This window comes from Columba livia, chromosome 2 (genome assembly GCF_036013475.1).
Source record: "Columba livia isolate bColLiv1 breed racing homer chromosome 2, bColLiv1.pat.W.v2, whole genome shotgun sequence".
NCBI classification, from domain to species: domain Eukaryota; kingdom Metazoa; phylum Chordata; class Aves; order Columbiformes; family Columbidae; genus Columba; species Columba livia.
In genome coordinates, this window is record NC_088603.1 from 64,998,401 (window position 1) to 65,020,298 (window position 21,898).

General features: G+C 38.5%; 1 long non-coding RNA gene across 1 annotated transcript in view; it reads right to left on the reverse strand.

The window, feature by feature from the left end:
- Window positions 1–21,898, reverse strand: part of LOC110361259 (uncharacterized) — a 53,400-nt gene that overhangs the window by 14,938 nt on the left and 16,564 nt on the right. The window contains exons 3-6 of the long non-coding RNA XR_002417735.2: window positions 19,687–19,839; window positions 14,741–14,847; window positions 13,383–13,578; window positions 6,322–6,538 (exon numbers count right to left, since the gene is read on the reverse strand). This is a non-coding gene — a long non-coding RNA (uncharacterized LOC110361259). The remainder of the gene's footprint in view (window positions 1–6,321; window positions 6,539–13,382; window positions 13,579–14,740; window positions 14,848–19,686; window positions 19,840–21,898) is intronic.

Sequence of the window (21,898 nt, forward strand, 5' to 3'; positions counted from 1 at the left end):
AAATTAAGCAGAAAATGTTCCACATCTTCTTCCATTAAAGAAAATAGAAAAATCCTGCAGCACTACTCCATGCAGGGCTTTTTTGATTCCTGAACAATGATGTTCAGAATGTAGTTGTGTATCAATCTTACAGCTTACTACTTCCATCTCTGCTGTTTATTCACTTTTTTATTAAAGGCGCTGCACTGTCCCCCACTTTTGTGCAGTCACAGATATTAAAGTCTTATGGAAAGGATTTGGGTCAAAATGAATGCTTTCTTCCTACCTTTGCCTTTTCTTGACCTACTGTGAGGAAAGTTGCCTGAAAAAGCCTCCAAATAAAATATTTTTACAATCTCAACCCCAAAAGCTTTTGAAGTAAATATATACTTTCCTTTCTCTATAGTTACACATGCTAAGGTTTCCAGAAATCCCTCTAGCAGAAATGTGTGTGTGTGTGTACACATGCACACCCTTTATTATCCTGGCAAGGAAGCAAGGACAAAGAAGACTTCGTAGCAAATTATTTAGATAAGAGCTAAAAATCCATAAAATAATGAAAAGCTATTTTGCTGTTGTGTTCTTTTCTCCTCCTTAAAACATCGTTATTCGAGAGAAGCTCACTACGAGCAGCTTGGGGAAATGAAGCCCTTCCTACAACCTCAGTACAGGATAAGAGTGGATTATCAGTGTCATTAAAATATGTCTCGGTCCTGACCTTTCATCCTTGTGTAAGGAGTTCAGTCCCCTGTGACTTCCCTAACCCACTGCCAGCTAGGTTAGCCAAAGCAGCAACAATTAACATAACACACCCATCTGTCCCTTAGAAATTACAGTGAAGTGTGAGCATGCCCATTTCAGGTAGCCACAGGAGCAGCTACCAGATTATCATCACCTTCAGCCTTTTCACACTGGGCTCAGGAGTGGTGGAAGGTCTCCTTTTGACAAACTCCCTTGCACAACCAGTGCTGCAAAAAGCAGCAAAGAAGCTGAGGTCTAATAAGCTGACTGTAATTAACTGTGTTATGCGAAAGGGCTGAGGAATGGAGGGGAAGAAGGAGGAGAAATGAAAGAAGTCTGTCTCCTGGATGAAGGTTCCCAAATGTCAGCATACTAGGATCTACCTGGTGGCAGATGCACACACAGTGTCTGCAAGGAGGGAAGCTCAGAGAGTCTGTCCTGCATCTGGCTTACTGCCCAGGGAGCCTGCAAGACTTTGTCTTGACTATCTCCTAAAGGTAACTTTCAGGATATGCCCCAGTTGGTGAGCTTGTAATTAGACCAAGGGCTAATCACTATGGTGGTGGCCCCAAGCTGGCAGACACAGGTGACCAAGCTCGGTAGAGGGCCTGTTCCTCCAACAGGAATCAAGGTCAGCCTCCAAGGCAGTGAGGAAAAACACAGGTGCAAGGAAAAACATCAGGTCTCTAGGTGTGGTGGCCATGCACGCCTGCCCCTGCCCTCCCTACCTCCAGCTGTGCCACCTGCACTGTCACTGCCCAGCTTCACTTCTGCTTCCCCAAGGAGGGGGAAGTATATCAAGTTTCCCAATTTTCAAAACACTGTTCTAACAATGAGCTGTTGCTGCACCTGCTTCCTTAGCACTGGGCAAGAGGCCGCAGCTTACCTCCTGCTGCAAAGGCGAGCCTGGCCTGCGATTATTAACTCCAGGAGAACACAATGGTCAACATCTGAACCGCCTGTGTGCCAAGGAGCATGTTTTCCTTGTTTATCTTGCACAGCAAGTTTTTAGCACTGCTTTTTTACAAAGGCCATGCCTACTCTGAATTCCCAGACGGTGAGTCAGCCGCAGTCCCCGGTGAACCTGCAGAGCCATGTGATGGGGAGTGAGGAAATTTCACCCCATGGAGAGGTCAGGCAGGCTTGCCACCGGAGCATGTCCTGATTTTAAAAAACAAACCTGTTTCCTACTGCCATGCTCTAGCCTCAGCCAGCAAGTAAATAGTTCAGGGAGGCTGGTGTTCAGTGCTAGCTGCGCTTCTGCTTCCTGCCTATCTTTCCAGCCTGAGGGTTGTATCAGCAAAACATCTTCGTTTCACCACTATTTGGCATTTTATCCTCGTGGTATAGAACCATGATTACATTATTTTTTATCAAGGCTGAGTAATATATGTACATTACAGGGCTGTCATCTCCATTCCTAAAACACCCAAGCTCTCAGTCTGAAGTACAGGGTGTGGATGTGCTGTCTCCAGCAAACCCCAACAAGAACAGGCGTTTGGGGTCATGAGCAGCCAGTTGGAAATTAGAGCAGCCCTGAGGCTAAGGAAATTCAGAGGCACTAGAAAGTTTCAGCTAAGCAAGAAAAAAGTCCAATACTCTACCAGCAACATTCATACAAAATGCAGAGGGTGTGTTACGAGGATGTTTGCATCCCACAGCAGTTGCCATCTCAGCAAGCAGCTAGTTAGAAGTGAAAAGTATGAAAGTGATGGTATTTTGCACCCCCTTTCCCCTTCTCACTATTGTAGCATGTGGCAAAGACATATACAATTCATTTTTGTTAGCACATTATGTATAATATTCTGTAAGGGTATCACATTGTGCTATGAAGTGAGGAGAGGTTATCATGAAAAGGAACTTTATTATCACTGCTAAAGATGGTCTCAAAGTGCTTAGAATAACCTTTGTAACATGAAAGGTAGATCAGAAAATATAAGCATTTGTTTTTCTGCTTATGCTGTAGAGGGCTTTTGGTCTATCCTTCAGCCTGGGTATGTGTTATACCATTGCCATATTCTGAACATAACTGTAGGCAATACCAAGTGAAGGCAAACTTAAATATCTGCTATCTCAGTGTCTCTGACACTGCAGTAGTGCTGCTCTGTGAAGCCCAGCCCAGATCTGCTCAGTGCTACTTGGTTTCAGTGTCCTTCTACATTTGTTCTCAGGAACCTTATTTATCATTTCAGAGCTTGTTCTGTGTTAGAAGTTGGGGGTGAGGGAAGTGGTGGTGGTGGTGTGGTGTGAACAGGTCCCAGGATTGGGATATGAAGGTCTAGAGGGCCTGGAAGAAGGTTAATGAAAAGGGATTGACCTCCTCAGGCCATCGTGCACTGCATAATCCCACCATTCATGTTGTCTGACCTACCCTCTCTTACTACCTCTTCCTCCAAGCTCACCAAACTTGCTGCTGGCCTCCACAACAGGACAACCTTGGTTGCTTCTTAGGTCTGGTCCTGGTTTGAATCTCATTGAAATCAAGGTGAGCAGTAGGAGAAACATTCCTCCCTTTACTCCTATGGACCTTCAGGTACAATTTAGAGGAGAGCTGTGGGGACCTAACTAGTGAACCATTTAAACTGCTGTTTGTTGATTTACCCCTTTTGTAATTCCACATTGGTTTTATTGTTACTATTTATTAAAAAGCTAAATATAAGGAAAGTTTTGTCTTTGAGCTGAGTGATTTTTTTATTTTTTTTTTTGTTCCTTTACTACAAAGCACCACTTTCCACCATTTCCTTTCACAGGCAGGGTTAGTCTTGGTGGAAGGTGTGAGCTGCAGGCTGGGAATGCCAGGGATTTTCCACACAATGCCCACAAAGTTTCTGAGACTGATTATGTTGTAGCTTGTTCTTAACAAATGTCAAAATAGAAAAAATCAAGCCTTCAGTCAGCATACTGAGCCCTTCTTTGCAAAACAGAGGACCTTTATGAGGAAGCCGGCACTCACGGTACAGTATTGTAGGTGCCCAGTGACTTCTCTGATGGGCATACAGATTACCCCAAGGTTTCCCCTAGAGAAATATCATGCTGCAAATAATGATTTTCATCTCCAAGGTTCATTCAACCCAGAAGTTTTTAATTTTATAAATGAATGTGTGGTTTAATTTGAAGTCATGGTATGGAGCCTATCTTGTTGAATAGCCACTTTTAGAAAGCATTGGTAACATATGTGGGATGGTAGAGTTTTGTTTTTGTTAAAAGTTTTGTGGAGGTTTGCTTTCTTTTCTTTTTCTTGACAAGTACAGCAACACAAGTTGGATGGATTGGAGCATCTCAGTTTATATTGTCATGGACTGTCACATTTATTGGTGTTCAAAAAGGATGCAGCAAAATGTTTATGTGGAAAACTAATAATTGTTTTGTATTTTTTAATGACATTTTGCATTGTATATCCTACAATATTTTTGTGGGGGAAAGAGGGTAGATTATTTTGCTTTTGATTGTCTAGTTCTTACAGCTGGTCTGATCCTTCTCCTGCTGAAACCTTTGGACATTTTACCACCCTTGTGAGCAGGCCTGGAGTCAATATGTCTACAAATGCAATAACAGAAGCCCCAAGTCTGTGATGATCTTTGAGCAGGAGGAATTCCATGTCCATATATGAGACCTGGGTCAGCTGCAAAACATGTCAGCATAAAGCCAGATTTTGTGGAGACCAGCTAAATAAGAGCAAAACTGCTTTAATTTCAAGATACTGTTTTAATACTACAATGTCAGCTGATGTTTTTCAGAGTCTGGGAAGCACATCTGGACTGTTGGTACAGTTCGCCTTGCTAAACAGTGGCATTAAGCTCTAGCTCCACATCCTTTCCTTGAAGAAAACGAGTTTCTACTCTCTGCTCTGTGCATGCAAGAGTCAAGTGCCAGCAGACCTCTGGGCCTATACTGAACCTGAAGAAAATATAAGGCAGGTATATACTTATTCATAAGTGTAACTACTTTTTTTCTCACATGCCATTCTGATTCCAAATTGGATATGCTTCATTTTAAAGAAAGGTAATGGGATGTTTTGAAAATACCTTCCACCTCTGGCTCTCCCTCAGCAGTTCCCCAGGCAATGAAGGAGGCTGAATTTTAAATGGAGGTTAAGAGATGCCCTGGAGCATATTTAAGCCTTGTTACTTGTCCTTGTGAAAACCAGTACTTGTAACATTTAAGAGGCAGTGGGCATCTATCTTGTTGACCTCTCTCTTCCCCTGTGTCACCCTACATTTAAGGTGATACAGATTCAGAAACATGTCATGTAGCTGTAATTCATTCTACAGAATCCTCTAGTCAAATGACAGCATATTGAAGATCCTAAAGGAAGACTAATCTTTTGTGTCTCCAAGAATGCTTCTGTGCTCACTGCAATAAGTTTGGCAATAATGAAGAAAGGTTTTTGTTTTAGAAATGGTTCTAATACTGGAGAGGTTTGCACAGCATTGAGGAGAATCATGAGGAGCCATAAATCACTCTGTAACATGTGTTCATGAGTTCCTGGGTTATAGTGTTCCTTAATTTGTGTATGTAAGCCCCCAAAATCAGAGAGACAGTTATCGTCTTTCTTGGTGATGTGGGGGTCACAAAAGACAGCTTAAACTTCCAGAGTGCTCTTCTGCCAAAGCACACTACTGAGTATGAACCAAGGGTAAGCTCCACAGTATACTGTGATATGGTACTGAGTTGTCCTGAATAGAAAGTACTCAGGTGGCTACAGGAACACCTGCTGCTCAGAAACTTCCACAAGATGAGTGCACTTAGACATGGACTGTGTTTCCTTTTTAATGAACAAAACCGTCAGCAAAGACAGGAACTGAAATTCCACTTCATTCAGGGTAACACCCAATTTGCCTATTATGTTACAGATCTCTCCCACATTTATGATTTAATTTAGGAGATAATGTCAATGAAATTGAACATTGTAACTGCATAATATACAGCTGCTGAAATGCAGAAGAGATATATTTTCAAAGAAAAACACCTAATTTTTTAATGATGAAAGTTTGGTTCCTGAGCAGATATTACTATTATACCAACTGAGATGCTATTATTTGTGCAATGTGATAAATTAGTTTCTTCTATCTATGACAAATGAAAAGAAGATACTTGCTTTTATACTTCACTGTATTTGATTAAAAACCTGCATTCTTGTTAGCCAAAAGATGGAGCAAGTCAGTGAGGACTTAGTCTGTATTTCAGCTCCCCAGGTATCTCTATAACAAGCCTGTTCCACCTCCTTTTGTAATTACCTGAACATCAGTCATATAGATCAATGTCTTAAGCTATCTGAATATGTGGATCATTCAGAGATGCAGGAATGTTCAGTTCAGGATCAAGCCAGGACTTTTGCTGGCTAGCACTGAATTCATATAGTATAATTGCTACAAAGATTGTGTTAAAGGAAAAGTAAGGTTAAACACCAAGCACTGGGGTTTCAAAGTGCCAGCATTTAAAACAATAAATAATTAATAGGTCTGGAAAACTTAATTCAGACCCTTTTTGCATATGCTTTACACCACAAGTCTGTGTTTTGTTTAAGTTTTTACTACAACAATTTAACTTAACATTGTTATTTGCCATCTCTGCTCCTTTCCCTCTCTCTCGCTCTCTTACCTGCCTTCCACTTTGTTTTTTCCCCTAGTCTAATTTATCATTCCGTCTTTGATTCTTTTCTTTTTCTTCATCCTTCAGTGTTCACTGCAGCAGGCACAAGAAAAAGTCTCCAGGGTCTCAGTTCTCATGTCTAGGCACTATGACAGCCGAACAGTGAAACGGCACATCCACAGTAGCTTCTGCCTCCCTCTTGCAAATGTCCTCGGTCACATTTTTGCTTTAAAAAACAAAAAAAAAAAAAAAAAAAAAAAAAAAAAAGGGAAGAAAAAAGATCCAGCCATCAGTCAGGAATTTTAAGAGAATACAAGATACTTAGTGTTTTATGTAGGTGAATCTGACAGCCAGACTCTGATATGTCTTGGGGAATGAAGGAATTTTTTAGTTATGTATTTATTTTTAAGGCAGGACAAAAACAAATGGAATCACAGTCATTATTTGTGAACAGAGGAAGCTGTTTTTACGAATGCATATGTACAAGGAAACACACAATGACATTGCTGAGCTGCAGGACAGGCGTCCAGTATGACTGCTTTCCTAGATGTATTAATAGGTGTTTTATCATTGTCCTCACAGGCACCACTTGTGTGGCAGGTAACTGTTCGCCTGCAGACATTATCTAATTTGTTGTGAAAGCAATCTTGAAGGCAGTGTGAACAAATTCAGAGCTGCCTAAACTCGCCAGGAGTTGACTATAAAGTTGAAGAACATCTTGGATTCGTGCTTGTCAGGCCACTTGCAAACAAGCCATACTGACATCAGGGGAGAGGGTTATTTTCAGGCTACTCATGTTCAGTTTGTGGGATTGACATGCAGAATGGACCAGGAGCCCATGACCGTTAGTCACAGACAAAGATGCAATGATATCCTCCATGACTGCACTAAGGGCAGGGTTCCTCTGAGTGGATGCTGGGCATATTTGTCACAAGGATAAACCCAACACAGTTGAGCATTCTGTTCCTCTGGGCAGCTGCGATGGGCACGGGTTTATCACAAACAGCAGGCCATGACAAAGCAGCAAATGGGCTGTGTCACACCTCCCACAGAAGTGAACTTTCCAGTGCAGAAATTGCTATACCCAGGAGCTGTACAATCCAGCATAGGTGTTGTCTCTCTTTGATATGGTACTTGTTTCTTGTGAAATGCCATTAAGCCACACCTGTAAATTAACAGTTCTCTAGTAGCCATCCTTCGACAGCGTGCTCATTAGGCAAAGTCATGACTACCATGACAGAATGAAACTGAACCTCGCAGCAATTTTTCAGAAGATTTCTGGCTCACTTTCTGGTATCAGTGAAGGTAGCATGGTCTGGAAGATGACTAGGACAGCCTTGCCCATAAGGATTTACCTTTCTTTCTTGACCTTGCTGGTAAATTCATGGTTTAGAGAAACGTGAGCAATATTAATTCGATATTTTGTTATATGGTGGGTTCTGATGTCAGCACATTGCAGACACTGAAGGAATACTGTGACTGCTAGATGTCTGTTGTTAGGATGGTCACCAAAATGTTAAAGGGTAGGTGACATTCCAAAGCCAGTCAGTCTCGCTTGCCATATAGATGCACCCAGATGTCCTAGAGATGCCCTAGAGGTCTGAAACATTGACATAGAGGAATTGTTCCAAGCTTGGGACTCTATGAGTGAAACAGCACTTGAGAGGGCTGAGGCTCAAAAATATAACAGACAGAGCTGAGCAGAGCTGCTAGCTATTATGCTTCCAGCCCCTAGATATAGACACAGCTTTTTCAAGTATATTTGGTGCACAGAATTTCATCAACAAAAACTAACGGAAATATTACCTAAATTAGACATTTCACACAAGTAGTTACAAAAATATTTACAGGCATGCCACAAGGTGAAATAATAACTTCACCATTAATGTTTTTTGCAGTAAGTAGTATGAGTACCCTGCAAGATCATCTGTTGCTTTCAGATTCCCCACACAATTGGGAGATTTCTTTCTGGTATGACCTTGCCTTCACATTAGGCACCATCATGCCTCAAAGACCATGCAGGTATTTGGTTGCCTTCTCAGCCAGCTGGTTAAACAGAAGTCCTGCACAGCAAAAAGAAAGACTGCAGATATTTACAACCTTTCATTTATGCTGGGTTTACTTGGCCTCATTGCATTGGTTATTATTTGTTCTTTGTGAATATTTCAATTCAAAAGAAGACTGCAGAACAAACTGTTTGCTACCAAAACATAATGCAGACTTTTCGGAACAGTAATAATAATAATAATAATAATAATAGTATTATGAAGGTAGTTACACATCTTGGAAAAGCACACTTGAGTATTGCTCAGTATCCAGAAGGTCTTATGGACAGACTGATAAGTTTTCAGTAAAAAAAAATCTTAAAATACATAAACAAGTAAATCAATGGAAAGAGATATACAGTTTGTTGTTTTCATCAATTTTGAATACAAAGTCAGCTATAATAAAAATATTTCATTTGTGCCTCTATCCGTGAGGCCTCATGTTCTGTGCACAAGACACAAAAGGTAAATTCAGATTTCAAAAAGCCACTGTACTTTAACCCATCAATAAGGATTACACGGTATTTGTTTACTCAATGTGTTTACATTCTTTCACCATCTTTAATGGCCATAAAATTTCATATGGATATAATATACTTAGAGCTTTTATGAAAATATTCTGACTCTACTGAAAAGAAAAATAATGTATAATTTACTAATGAACACCAAAGGGAAGTTGCAATCTATGTCAGAGTTTGAAAATTATTAATAAAAAAGTGTCTTTGGAGATTGCAAGCACCCTTGGTACTAGAGGGGCTTGATGATTTTGTTTTTTCTTCAGTGCAAAGAAAGCAAATTATTTCTATGGGGAATATTCTTAATTCAATGCTACAGATTCTATTACCTAAACCAATAGTTTGGTTTGGGGTTTTTTGTGTGTGTGTTTTTGTTTTGTTTTGTTTTAATGCAATGAAGTCAATATATTAATAGGAAATCTTTTCATAAAGTTTTCTACGAAGAAACAAAACAATGAGAAATGCATAATTAATGTGTTTCACAGGAAAAGGAACACATTTTATTTACTTGTAAAAGTGAAAAAGAATGTATGTTGTAAAGTAGCTTGTATAATATTGGATCAAATTCAGTGCTATTAAAAGATGGTGTGAATTAAAGACATAAGGTTCAGGGAAGAAAACAACTGAAACTGTACAGAAAAACAAACCAAACCAACCAGCCAACCAAACCTTTTGAGGTCTGTTGTAGAAAAAGCAGAAGACTGAAAGAGGTGGTTTAGAAGGTTTCATATGCAATATTTTCTGTCAATGAGAACAGTGAGTTCATTTTTATAAACAGTTCAATCCATCAAATTAGTTCTATAATTTCAAATATTTTGAAGGGGGGCATTGTATTTAAAAACTTACAGAATGTGATTATTTCTATTACTTTAGATTGGTTTATATACTGAATTTACTGAATTTATAATTATTTCTTAATATTGTATTGGGTTAACCGCTCAGTGAATAATAGAATAAATGAAGCTGGAAGGGAATTCTGGAGATCACTTAGTCCACCCTCCTACTCCAAGCAGGGCAATCTTCAAAGTTACAGTAGGTTGCTCAGGGCTCTGCTCCACTGAGCTTTGAAATTCTCCAAGGATGGAGATTCCACAGCCTCTGTGGCAAAACCATAATAATGTCATATTAGTATTCCAAGACATGTCTTTTTTAACAGAAATATGTAGGGTTTGTGTCTCAATTCCAACTTCCAAATCCTGTTTACATGGCACCTAGACCTGTACAAGTCCTGAATTTCTTGCCCTCAGGTCAGTATGTTGACTTTATTTCAGGTATTTTCAGCATTTTTATGATGATTAAGTAAAAGATGTATCAAAAGACAAGTAATATAATCACTGTTGGATGCATTCAGTGTGTACAGCAATGTAATGCTGGATTCATTTCTCTAATGCTGAATATGTTTGTTAATGCTTGAAAGAGTTTATAATTATTAATATAATAACAATATGGAGCAGCACCTCCTCTGGACTATGTACATTATTTAAAGTCCTTTCCCTCTTTTTTTTCAGTAGCAATGAAAATTTAATATCAATAAACAATTTACCAGAAAACACTCATTTTCATTGTTTGTGGGGTTTTGTTGTTTGTTTGTTTGTTTCCTAAAAGAAAGTGAAAAATCCTGCTTTTCTCCCAGGTACATAAAGAATCCATAATCACTACATGTCAGGTGCGGATTCTAAGTCCTTCAGTTGACAAAACATTCCTTAAACCCACTTAAATTAACTAAATTTGTCTCACTAATTTTTAAGTGGTGAAGAGTTATCTAGGCTATTCTTTGAGAAACCATATTTTTATATTTTAAATAGTATCTATACCTTTGAAAGATGGCATGCATTATTATAGACGGATTTGGTATTAAATTTTGTAGGCAATGATGAGAAGCAAAAGTCTGTGAAGTGGCACCAAGATTTTTTATTTTATAGGAGGAGGAGGAGGAAAATTTGCACTAGCTAGAATTGCTCGCCACTCAAGGAAGAATTTAACTTGATGTTGGTGGGTTTAGTTTTTCTGCCTTGGTTTTGGATTTGTATTTTTTATTTTAAAGCACCCCTGTTATTGTGAAATTCTAATGGTTTTCCTATCACTCAGCCAGAATATGTGATGTTATTCATTGTGACAATGTTATTAATTCACTGTAACAATAAACCATGACTATCTGTAGCAAGCAAGCTGCATGCTGAAATTCATGATTACATTAGTTAATAATGGGGATTTTATCTGTCTTTCTTCATTGGTTTTTCAAACAGCTCTTCATGAAAATTTCAGGTGTCTCCTACTCAGTAACAAGTCATAACTCCTTGTAGGTTCCCCTATTTTCTTATCATACATGACATAAAGAATGGTCTGTCCTTTGTCCTTCTCTTTTTTTTTTTTTTTGTTTATTGACTGTAATTACTACTTAAAATCTCTATTCATCTGCTTTTGATAAAGCACATAAAACTACAAAATCTCTTGAAAATTAAGAACTGTCCATAGTAATGAAACAGACCAAGATGGTGTTTAGCTATTGATACTAGCATGATACATTCTGCTAAATAGAGATCTGGTTTATATATATATTTCTAAATGTATTTAGAAAAGCATTGACCCAACCAAACCCCTTGTTTCAGCTTCTTGAAGGATAGCTTTGCTTTATTTTCATTTCAGTGACTACACAAATTATCAATTTGACCCATATCACAGGAAGAAGTTCCTTTGTGGAGATGCTACAAAAGTGAATTTGAAATAAGTGGCCTCACAATTGCTCTTATTTGCCCACCACTAATTTCAGGTTGGAGTCACAGAATTCTGTCTGAGATTTCATGGACCAAAATTAGGTCCCAAGAGCTCTGCATTTTTCTGGCCTACCTACAACACGTGAAAAAATATGTTCATTCTCATTAAGCACAGTGCATATCAAGCACACCAGATCTACTGTGCAAATGATTAATTTAGTAAGACGATTTGCGTGCCAGGTTTCGCATAATGCAAATGTGAATATTTTCCATCCGAAAAACACAGTACAGTAGTCCACTTTCACTTAAGGGATCTAAAATGAAATCTCCAAAGTTGGCAAAGAAAGAAGGTGCTTTGTGTCATACATTATCAGCCTGATCTATCTCTCTGTGAAGACACCCATAAAGATTTTCCCTGGTTTCAATTTTGGATGACTACCCATGCATCAATTTCCACAAAAGAAACACAAGCATAGTTTCACTACCTAAGCCAGTAGGGGCAACTGAAACATGGTATGTATGTTCCTTCCAATATGATGATATAACTGTCAAATAATAAGGCAAAAACCTCTGTCTAGGTATAGGGACCATTCTTGTCAGCAAAAGTTTGTTATTCATTTAGTTTTGTTTTGTTTGTTTGTTTCCCCTAATGGATGTATTACAATTTTCAACAAAAAAGTAAACATAGAGAGCAATGTTTCCTACAATCCCCCAAAGGACTTCCATAGGGAACCCAAAAGTTTAGAAGAAAATTACCTGGGTAACCTTCACTATTCTGCCCAGTATCTATGTTGTGGCAAACAAGATATGTCACTATGCACTCCAGCAATAGCATAATACAGTATTGATTATTACAATTCCATGAGCAGAGGAAAACTGTATGCTGAATTACATTCTTCACTGTAAATTTCAGGAAGATGTATAGTCCTTTTTGTATAGTTTATCCAAAACAACTGATGATGACTATACAATGATAAAGACTCAGGCACTAAAAATATTTTAACTGCAGTTTCTAGTCCAATTTAACGATTCAGTAATACCTTCAGCTATCCTATATATTAATTATGCCACAGCTTCTTCTCCTTGTAAGTGTTTGAGAGATGGCACAAAAAGAATGCAGCCTGCCAGGCTGCTTTATCCTCACTTTTGGGGTTTGGAGGAAGATGGAAGGTGGGTTTGCTTATTAAAACACACCATCTCCTTGATTTTAAGTAGGGTTTTACACCTCTGCCACTCATACAGTCCTTTTGATGAATCCTCTAAAAACAAGGCCCCAGAATCAGGGAGAGAAGGCAGTGAGCACCTTTTCTGCACAGTACAGCTGCTCCTGCTGCTGCTGTTGGTAGAGAATCACCTCTGTCACTCACTACTCCTCTGCATCGTGTGATCTGCAGGCAGAAATTCATTTGTGAAGCTGGGTAAAGTGACGAGGAAACCAATACCTCTCAACTATGCTGTGACTAGGATGACTTATTTCTCTGGGAAAAAAAATGCATATATACATACATAAATTTAGCTGGAGATGGAGTGAAAATGCATTGGATGGGAGAAGGAATATTCCTTTTTCATTACCTTCTACTACTGGAAAGCCATTCCTTTCACTCTTTAGCACTTAAGTACAAGTGGAAATGCCATTTATCTTCTGAAGCCTACAGAGAGATTTCTTGAATTTGTTGTGGTGTTCAAGTTCACTTCACAATTTGATTATTCATTGTGTTTGATTGGGTATATTTAGATTCTTGATCTTCACGCAAATCACGATTAAGTTCAGGACCTCTGTCTATTCACCAGCTTACCTGTGTCTGTTGTCGTGATTGCTTGTATCTGCATATCGGCAAAGCCATGGCATGTCACTTTGCTTCTGCGTTTTCACTTGCTCAGCGTATCCTCTCCTGATACCTAAATTTAGATTCAGTAGCAATTCATTCTGCAGCTTGTACTGCTGACAGGGTAGACAGTTCTGTGGTGATATTCTCTCTGATGTGCTGAACACTGCACAAGACAGAGAAGTCATTACTGTATTAAACCTAACAAGATGACAATTAATGGAGAACATGGTTTTCTGGATGTGTTTCAAGCATAAATTTAAAATATGAACATAAATTCTTTTGCAATCTGAACTGTTCTTTATCTAAGTTTCCTAATTGGGATTGAGAGCTACTAATGATATTGACCTGATCTCAAGCCACTCATGCCAGGATTTGTTTTGTAAAGGGACAAGCACTCTGGACGCAATTTTGCAAGTGCTTCTTATGCACATGCCTAACTTGAAACCACAGGAATAGTTCCATTTAACACAAAGATTGTTCTTGTGCTCTCAGGTTCAACATGTACTCAACAGCTTTGCTTTAGCAGGGCAGGAATATGCACCCCTTTCAGTAGTTTTTCTACCACAACAATTTCATTATCTTATCCAATATCTTGTTGGTTGGCTTCCAGGTAAGTCATTTAGACCAAATATTCCCATCTAAATCTTCCTTCCCTTTCCATATGTTTAACTAAAGCTCAATTTCCCAAACTTCTGCAACTGCTACTATGCCAAACAATGTGTTTTGGACTACCTTGACATTAGTTAGAACTAACTTCTTTTCAGCAAGTTAGGGAAAACCTAAAGAAGCCATGGTGAAAACTATGTAGAGGTTTTCCCTTAGGCTCAAGTGGGATGCGTATATCCAAACAATCTTCTTGACTTTCCCTATTATCGCACATCACTTGAACTGTGTCTGTCCTGATGTTGGATAGCACAAGGAGAAAGGAATCACAGGCCCCCTGTGTCTGTGTTTTTTCTCTTAACTACGGGGCATAAGTTATGTAATAAATTAAAATCAAATTTATTTCACTGCAATTTGAGCATAGACAGATTATGTTGAATTTGCCATGATTATTAGTGTACATCTGCCCATTATCATGATCAAACTGAAAAAGCTCAAATGTTGTCAATCCACAGCTGCTAAATTACGTGCCTTATAAAATACTTCTGAGACCCATTTATGCCAAGTCCATGCAAGTTTCTTGTGTACACAAGTCTCTGCTTAGATTAATACATCATGTAATCGTGTATCATGCAACAGTAATAGCATCACAAGCAGTAACAGCATGACAAACAGCAACAGGTGGCCAAACATGGCACAAGCCCAGCTGCAGGGAGCCTCACCTAGTGAAATCTAGTTTATACGAAGTCTGGTTTATGAACGCTCTTGCAAGACGGTTAACACAGTTCTGCACCTAGAACCACCTGCACCGGTGGCTTTCTGCTTCCTACTGCAAGAAAGAACATAGACCACAGGGATGAAAATCGGTTCAGAAAAGTTCTTTGCAACAAAAATGCAGTCTTGCTTGACAGCATCTAGCATGCTCTGCCCAACCCAAAACCACAGAGGCAGAGTGACAAATACATCTCTCCCTCTCTAAAGACATAATGAAGAGCTATTTTAGCAAGGCAAAAAAAAACTTGCCATAAATTAACAGCTTGTTTTTTTTCAGGGAACATAAAAATTTTTCTCTGTTTCAGCCCATTCGACTCTCTATACTAAAATGCTCCAAGGCTATGGCAGTTTCTTGGTCTTGTGGTGGGAGTTCTGCTCTCCCTGTGGGAGGTTTGGTGAGGATAGTGCCCACCCAGGGCATGAAATGTGCAACATCTGTCCTCTCCTCCCATCCACAGTGCTGCATCAAGGAGCCTGGAAATTTTATTAAATATCTTCCTGTTTGTGTGTAATTTCTTTCTGTTTCTAGAGAAACAGAATGACAATATCATCCTTGCAAAGATAAGGAAGGACCAAGCTGAAGCATGACCTTTACTTCCATACAGTCATTTTATTGTGTCTATATATTACTGAGCAGCAAGATCCTAAAGAGCAGCATATATGGAGCTAATATTCTCATGTTATTAGTTAATTGTTTACTATATTTCAAATTTAGTAGACTACCACTCTTGCTGGGAAATTTCTTGGTACGAAGGCATGCACATGTGTGTGCACACATTCGCATGTGTGTATTGAACAGCTTCCTGTGAGAAGTGATGTTTTAACAGTTTGTTTGCTGGGGCAAATGATGTTCACACAGTTCAAAAGAAGATGTGAGATATCCACATATTGTGCTTTTCTATACCTTAAACCAGATTTACTGCGAAAATATGTGCTGCATGTGATGGTAATTTTTAGCTTATCTATTTATCTCTGTTGAGTCTTGTATTTTTCCTTGTTTTACTTGTTTGTGAGCCTCTTGATAGAAGATTAATTAGCATTTACTGAGTTGTAAATAGTTTGTATTCTCCTGTTCTCTTATCATTTTCTATTACATTTTTTGAATCAATTATTTTTATTCATTGATACACACCTTGTAAAAACAATTTTGGATAACCAGCACATTAAAATGAAACATCCATTACAAAACATTTGACAAGAAACGTCTGTCCCCTGTCCTTTGATGGGTTTTCTTACTATCCTAAGCAAACATTTTCAAACCAAGTGTTTTACCTCTAGACTATCCAACAGCTAGATACAGATGCACCCATCTATCTGTCTGTCTGTCTGTGTCCCTGCCTAGCTATATATCTCCTATTTCCTTACAGAAACATTTTCCTGACAGTTTATTTTCTCAGCAGAAATTTGCAACATCTGAAATGAAGTGAATAAATGGTTGAATATGCTATTATCCAAAACTCTCCCCAAAAAGGGCAGTCTTTGGGAAGTTTTCTTCAAATGTTCAGATGCTCAGTACTTCATATTCTCTGAGAAAAAAAAAAAAAAAAGTCAGTGAAAAATGAACAAGTCATGGATTTTCAGTGCTTTAATGACTTATACTAATGTATTCCTTCATCTAAATACAGATTTCTATTTAAAATTCAGTATGCAGGGGTATTATGAATTCTAGTTTAATAGATTCCAAATAATTGCCCTTTAGAAATGATGAATAGCTGTTTAAAGCCACTGATAAGAATATACTATTTCTCCCCTAACAATGGGCCTTCCACATTAACTGTATCATATATGCCTGAAATTAGTTTATTAATATTTTTATTGATATGCAAACTACAAGCTGATGGCAGATGGCAAATAATCCCTCACTCTAACACCAAACCCTCTAAAAAAGCCTTGTCTCTGCTACTGTTCTTGTAGGGGGACAAAAAAGAGAGATAAGAAGATAGCTTTTATATTGAAGGCAGGCCACTGAAATGCAGATGATGCCATCCTCTCTTGTACTCAGTTTTCAGATTTTGTGGCACAAAAAGAATAAGATATAAGGTTGAATTAATGACCAGTTTTTGCACAACTGCAATTCAAGAAGCTTTCTCTGTGCTGTTCATGCTATCTCTGTGACTTGCCTTTAAAACAACCATTCTAGACTTGTTCTTTCATTTATAAGATGACAATCCAGAAATACTGAAATTAAAAATACATTATTCATGTATACAACATAGAGAATGACCTGGCAAAAATTTCACCTAACAGAGCTGATGGTTTCTTTGTAGCATATGAAACCCTTTGAAAACACCAAGTAGAACAGATTAAACGCATCTAAAGTTGAATTTGCAGTTATGCCTACAGCATAACATTTTTTCTGAGGTTGTATGTGTTTTGTGTGCTAAACACACCTGCTGTACCTATATGCAACACTTGGGAAAATATATGTAAAACGTCATTCTATTAGCAAACTAACACTAAAACCTTTTTCTTTAAAAAGGCAGGGGCGGAAGTTTGTGAAGTATTATCTCAAATATTTAAGGAGACACACAAAGATATTGGACACCAACACCAGTGATTTTGTCAAATAATATGGTAATGCTGATGTTACAAGAGTGTGTTATATATAGATGTTTTTTCACTACATAATGTTTAGGTTCTACAAAGCTTTTAGATTACAAGCAGAAATAAAACTTTTGCTGGGTGAAAAGTACATATATACACAATTACGTTGCATTTAAAAACTTTAGTATTTCTTAGTATGCACATATTGCACTATGTAACATCCTTGTACTAGTGCTCACTTGCTCTCTGTTTCCATATGTGACTGCATGTAATTTTATTTGTGTACAGAGACTGCATCTCATCTAAATGTTTGTTGCTGGAAAAGTGTTTGCCAGTGTCCTTATTTGCTAAAGCTAACAACAAAAAGAAAAGCTCTTAAATCTTTCCTAGAGGTAGGAAGTTCCTGTAAGAATTGCCTTACTTTCCTCATTTTCATCTTCCCTACCTACAAGCAAATTTCCGATTAATTTTCCCTTGGCAAAGCTAGCAACACCACAAGAGATCCTAAAAGTGGATTAAAGCAATTTTGTGTCTTAACCATAGTTCCATCTACAATACTTGGCTCTGATCCCTACAGCCTTTTTTTTTTTTTTTTTTCTTTTTTTTCTGTAGGAGCAGGGCAGTTACTCCCCTCTCAGGGCCTTTTCTTTCTCGCTCTGGGGTAGGCTGCCTTCTCCACACACTACTGGTACCCAGAAAAGAATGGTTCTTCTGTTTGCCTCGCTGCCTGCATATTGCATCCATTGCTCCATTCAGCCTGTCTTTTCAGGTCTGCTAGCTGCTGTACAACTTAGCTTTTGTGCTCTACTGCCAGGGGTTTTCTGAAGCCAGACGCTTTTTGAAAAGGGGGTATATTTGCATAAACAATACCATGTGAGGAGGTCTGCTGGAAACAAAATCAAAATTCAGCTGAGCAAATCTTCCTGAGCAACTCATTTCTTGCAACCAACACCTCCTATCATTACCATCTGTGAACTAAATTATGGCTGAAAATGTGTGTAGTTCTTTCTTTTCACTTGCTGTTGTGTACAGATTCTTCATATTAGCTGAAGAATATTTTGTTTTCAGATTTAGGCTGAACAGAAACCCTTAAACAGAATTTGGTATATGGAATGAGAAAAATATGGTTGTGTTAAATAAGGAACAGAAGGCCAGCCATGCATCAGCTAGCTTGCAACCCAGATTAGATTTGTACTGAAGGCTCATCAAAATGCATATCAGAAACAAGATCTACCCATCAGCTCTCTGAAATTTCAGGTCAATGATAGCAGGGCAGCTTTATCAGAACAGAGCAGAGAGAGGAAGGCTTACTACTGTGGCTGATAGCTGAAGGAATCATTCTGGAAATGTGTGTGCTTAAAACAAATCCCTAGTGACTTAAAATATTGGATATGCTGAGTGAATGTGTATGTGTACGCACATAAACACAAACATAAAGGGGTCATACATATGTATACATGAATGAATTCATGTATATTTCTATGCACAAGTAAACATACACACATGGTCTGTGCTACATCCTCTATGTGCATTTACAATATCTTACCCATGGGAATAAAAATAATTAGGCTAAGCCTGAAAAAAGACAGGCAGGCAAACTGAAAGTAGACACATGGGAAAAAGGAAAATGCAGTTTCATAAGCCACTGCTCAAATCTCCCACTTATTTGCATTTTTTATTCAAGTATCTGGCTAGGTAATACATCTCTCACTATTCCATTAAATTACAATCTTAATTTTGCTTTTTTGCTCAGATGCTTTGGATATAATTAATAACTATTCAAAATATGTTTCCCCTACTGCTTTAGGTCTATACATATAGTATCTTTTGTTTTGCACTACATTAAACTACACTCCTCTGTCTGAAATATGGTGCTCATGGATATGTTCAATATTCAAAAACTACCACACACAGGGCTTCTCCTCCTACTCCACTGCCTTGATCACTGCCCACTCTCCAAGCCCTAGTGCCAAGTGGGTTGGGAGAAGGCAGATTGCCTCCAAGTGTTGAATCTATCCACAGGGGATTTTTGTGAGTCTCTTTTATTAGTCTGGTTTCTTTCCACACAAAACCCAGCTCAAGGGAGTAGTTTGAACAGAAGGTCTCATACCACATCTTGTCACCTGCAGATAGGGGTCATATCAAAGAGCTCCCCAGGCACCTCTGAACTATCTGAAGGAGCCTCTTCCCATAAGTCAGACCTCATTCCTGTCATGGGGCTCCAGTCTGGGTGTGTCTCACTTTGAGGATGTACCCAAACAGGCAGTTAGTAGAAAACTAGAAGGAAACACATTCACTCCTTCACATAAATTCCAAGTCCTCTATAAGATGGGTGCTTTATTATTCTTACCTGGAATGTAAAGTGATCCACTTCAGATAACACTGGAGAATGAAAGTCAATTAAGGTCTTGTTAAGGAGATGGCCTTAGTAACTGTCTTTACCAGATTTCAGTTTGGTAGAATCATCTCTTCAAGGTATTTTTCATTTGTTACATGAAAAAAACTGTTACACAAATAACAAAAAACACAGGCATTAAGGTTTAATAGGTGCACTAGAGATAGGAATGCCCACTACATAACATCTGTAAATATGACTTTATTATTCTACTGCACTGCCCAGAATAAATCTTTCATTATTGTGAAATTAAATGCACGACCAGTATCTGTTATTCAAACCATCCCCAGTATTAGTTTACAACATCAGTGACTATACCGACCAAAACAGAAAACAATAATAAAAAATAATCAGAATTTTGTGCATGACCAATAAAAAACAAAATACCTGTTACAACAATGTCATGTGAGTTACATGCCTTAACACTTCTAGCACACAAGTATTAGTTTCAGTTACACCATAGTTAAAGGGTGCTGCTTCTTTATCTGTGACTTTATTAATACGCTCGCTATAATTGCATGTGTCCTTAACAAGTAGAGTAAACAAAAGCAGCCTGGGAAATCTTTGAGCAGGGCCTGCTCAAAGTAGCTGCTGATGCTCTTTGTCTTCCCAAGTCACCATTACGTGTGATGGAGCCCGGCTTTTCTGGCGGTGGCTGAACACCTGCCTGCCCATGGAAAGTGATGAATAAATCCCTTGTTCTGCTTTGCTTGTGTGTGTGGCTTTTGCTTTACCTGTTAAACTGTCCTCATCTCAACCTACAAATTTTCTTCTGTCATTTTCTCCCTCATCCCACCAGGTTGGAGTGAGCGAGTGGCTGTGTTGTGCTTAGTTGCCAAGTGGGATTAAATCACAACAGTAGTGAAGGAGTGAGTGTCTCTCAAGCTCAGTCTTCTCCACATATGCCTGTTTAGTCCTGCAAGGCCAAGCAAGGTCTTCCACCACTCCAAAACCAGACATGACCCCATAACTACATCACCCAGCTCACTTTGTTCCTGGATGTTACCCTCATGCACCTCCTCCTAGTGAGGTCTGAAACAGGTATGCCAGTTTCTCTGGTCCTTTCAGCAGGGGTGATGCTGTTACAACCTCATGGAGTCCTCCACTGATGTCAACAGGAAAACATCTATATCAGCATATCAAGCCTCAAATCACCGAGGCATGCAGACGGCAAGCTATATTAGTCTAGTGGAAAGCAATTCTTCAACTTGCAGTTATTCATAGCACATAAATAGGCAATTACAGAAGAAACTCACATTTCAACATTAACAACTGTAACCCTCCCAGTCCAAAACATGGTATATACTTCCTTCATGGTGACTGGACTCCTTCTTTAAAATTACCCACAAAGGAAGACATTTTCTAAGACAAAGCTCAGAAATATGTCAGTCTGAAAGTAGAACTTGCACTTGAGTGATTAGTAATTGTGCATCCTGCAGTTAATAGGCTCCACATATGTTAGCATATAGATTGATGTGTACGTTAATCTCCCTGCTTTTCTGAGGATTTTCTCTATGTTACCCTCCCCACCCCAAGGCGGTGGGAGGTAAGAAAAAATAAAAATTTACAGAAGAAATGATGGTATTTATATGAAAGAGATATTGCCTGATTAGCATTAGCTGTGCACTCATTATATTGCAAGAAAAATTAGAGAGGAGGGAGAGTTGGAAGTAGGAAAGAGGGAAGAGTGAACTCTGTGGAGTTTGCAGAATGTGTTTTCCATGGAGTCTACAAAACACTTTGGAGGGGGGTTTGCATGACTGGATTTTGTAATCCTCATAACTTGGAAATCAATAAGATAAATGGAGGAGAACTGAAGAGCTAGTGACCTCAGTCTTGATGATTCCAGGATAAATCCTTTTAATAAACATGAAACTGCAGTAGAGCAGAAAGTCTAAGACCTGCTTTTGATTTGAAGATATTTACCTCTATATCTGCTACATTTCTCAGGTTTTATTCTTCTTCTATCTTTTCAATTTTATCTCTCTGACTACCCATACAGTTAATTGTTTTTTGCATTTATTCTTCAATGGTAAAGCATGTGTGTACATACACAACACATTAATATATGCAGACAGCTGGGACATACATATAGTTTTGCTTTCTAGTGTCTCTCAAGAAGACTTAATGGAAAATTACTGACATTGAGTAGTCATTTCATTCATGC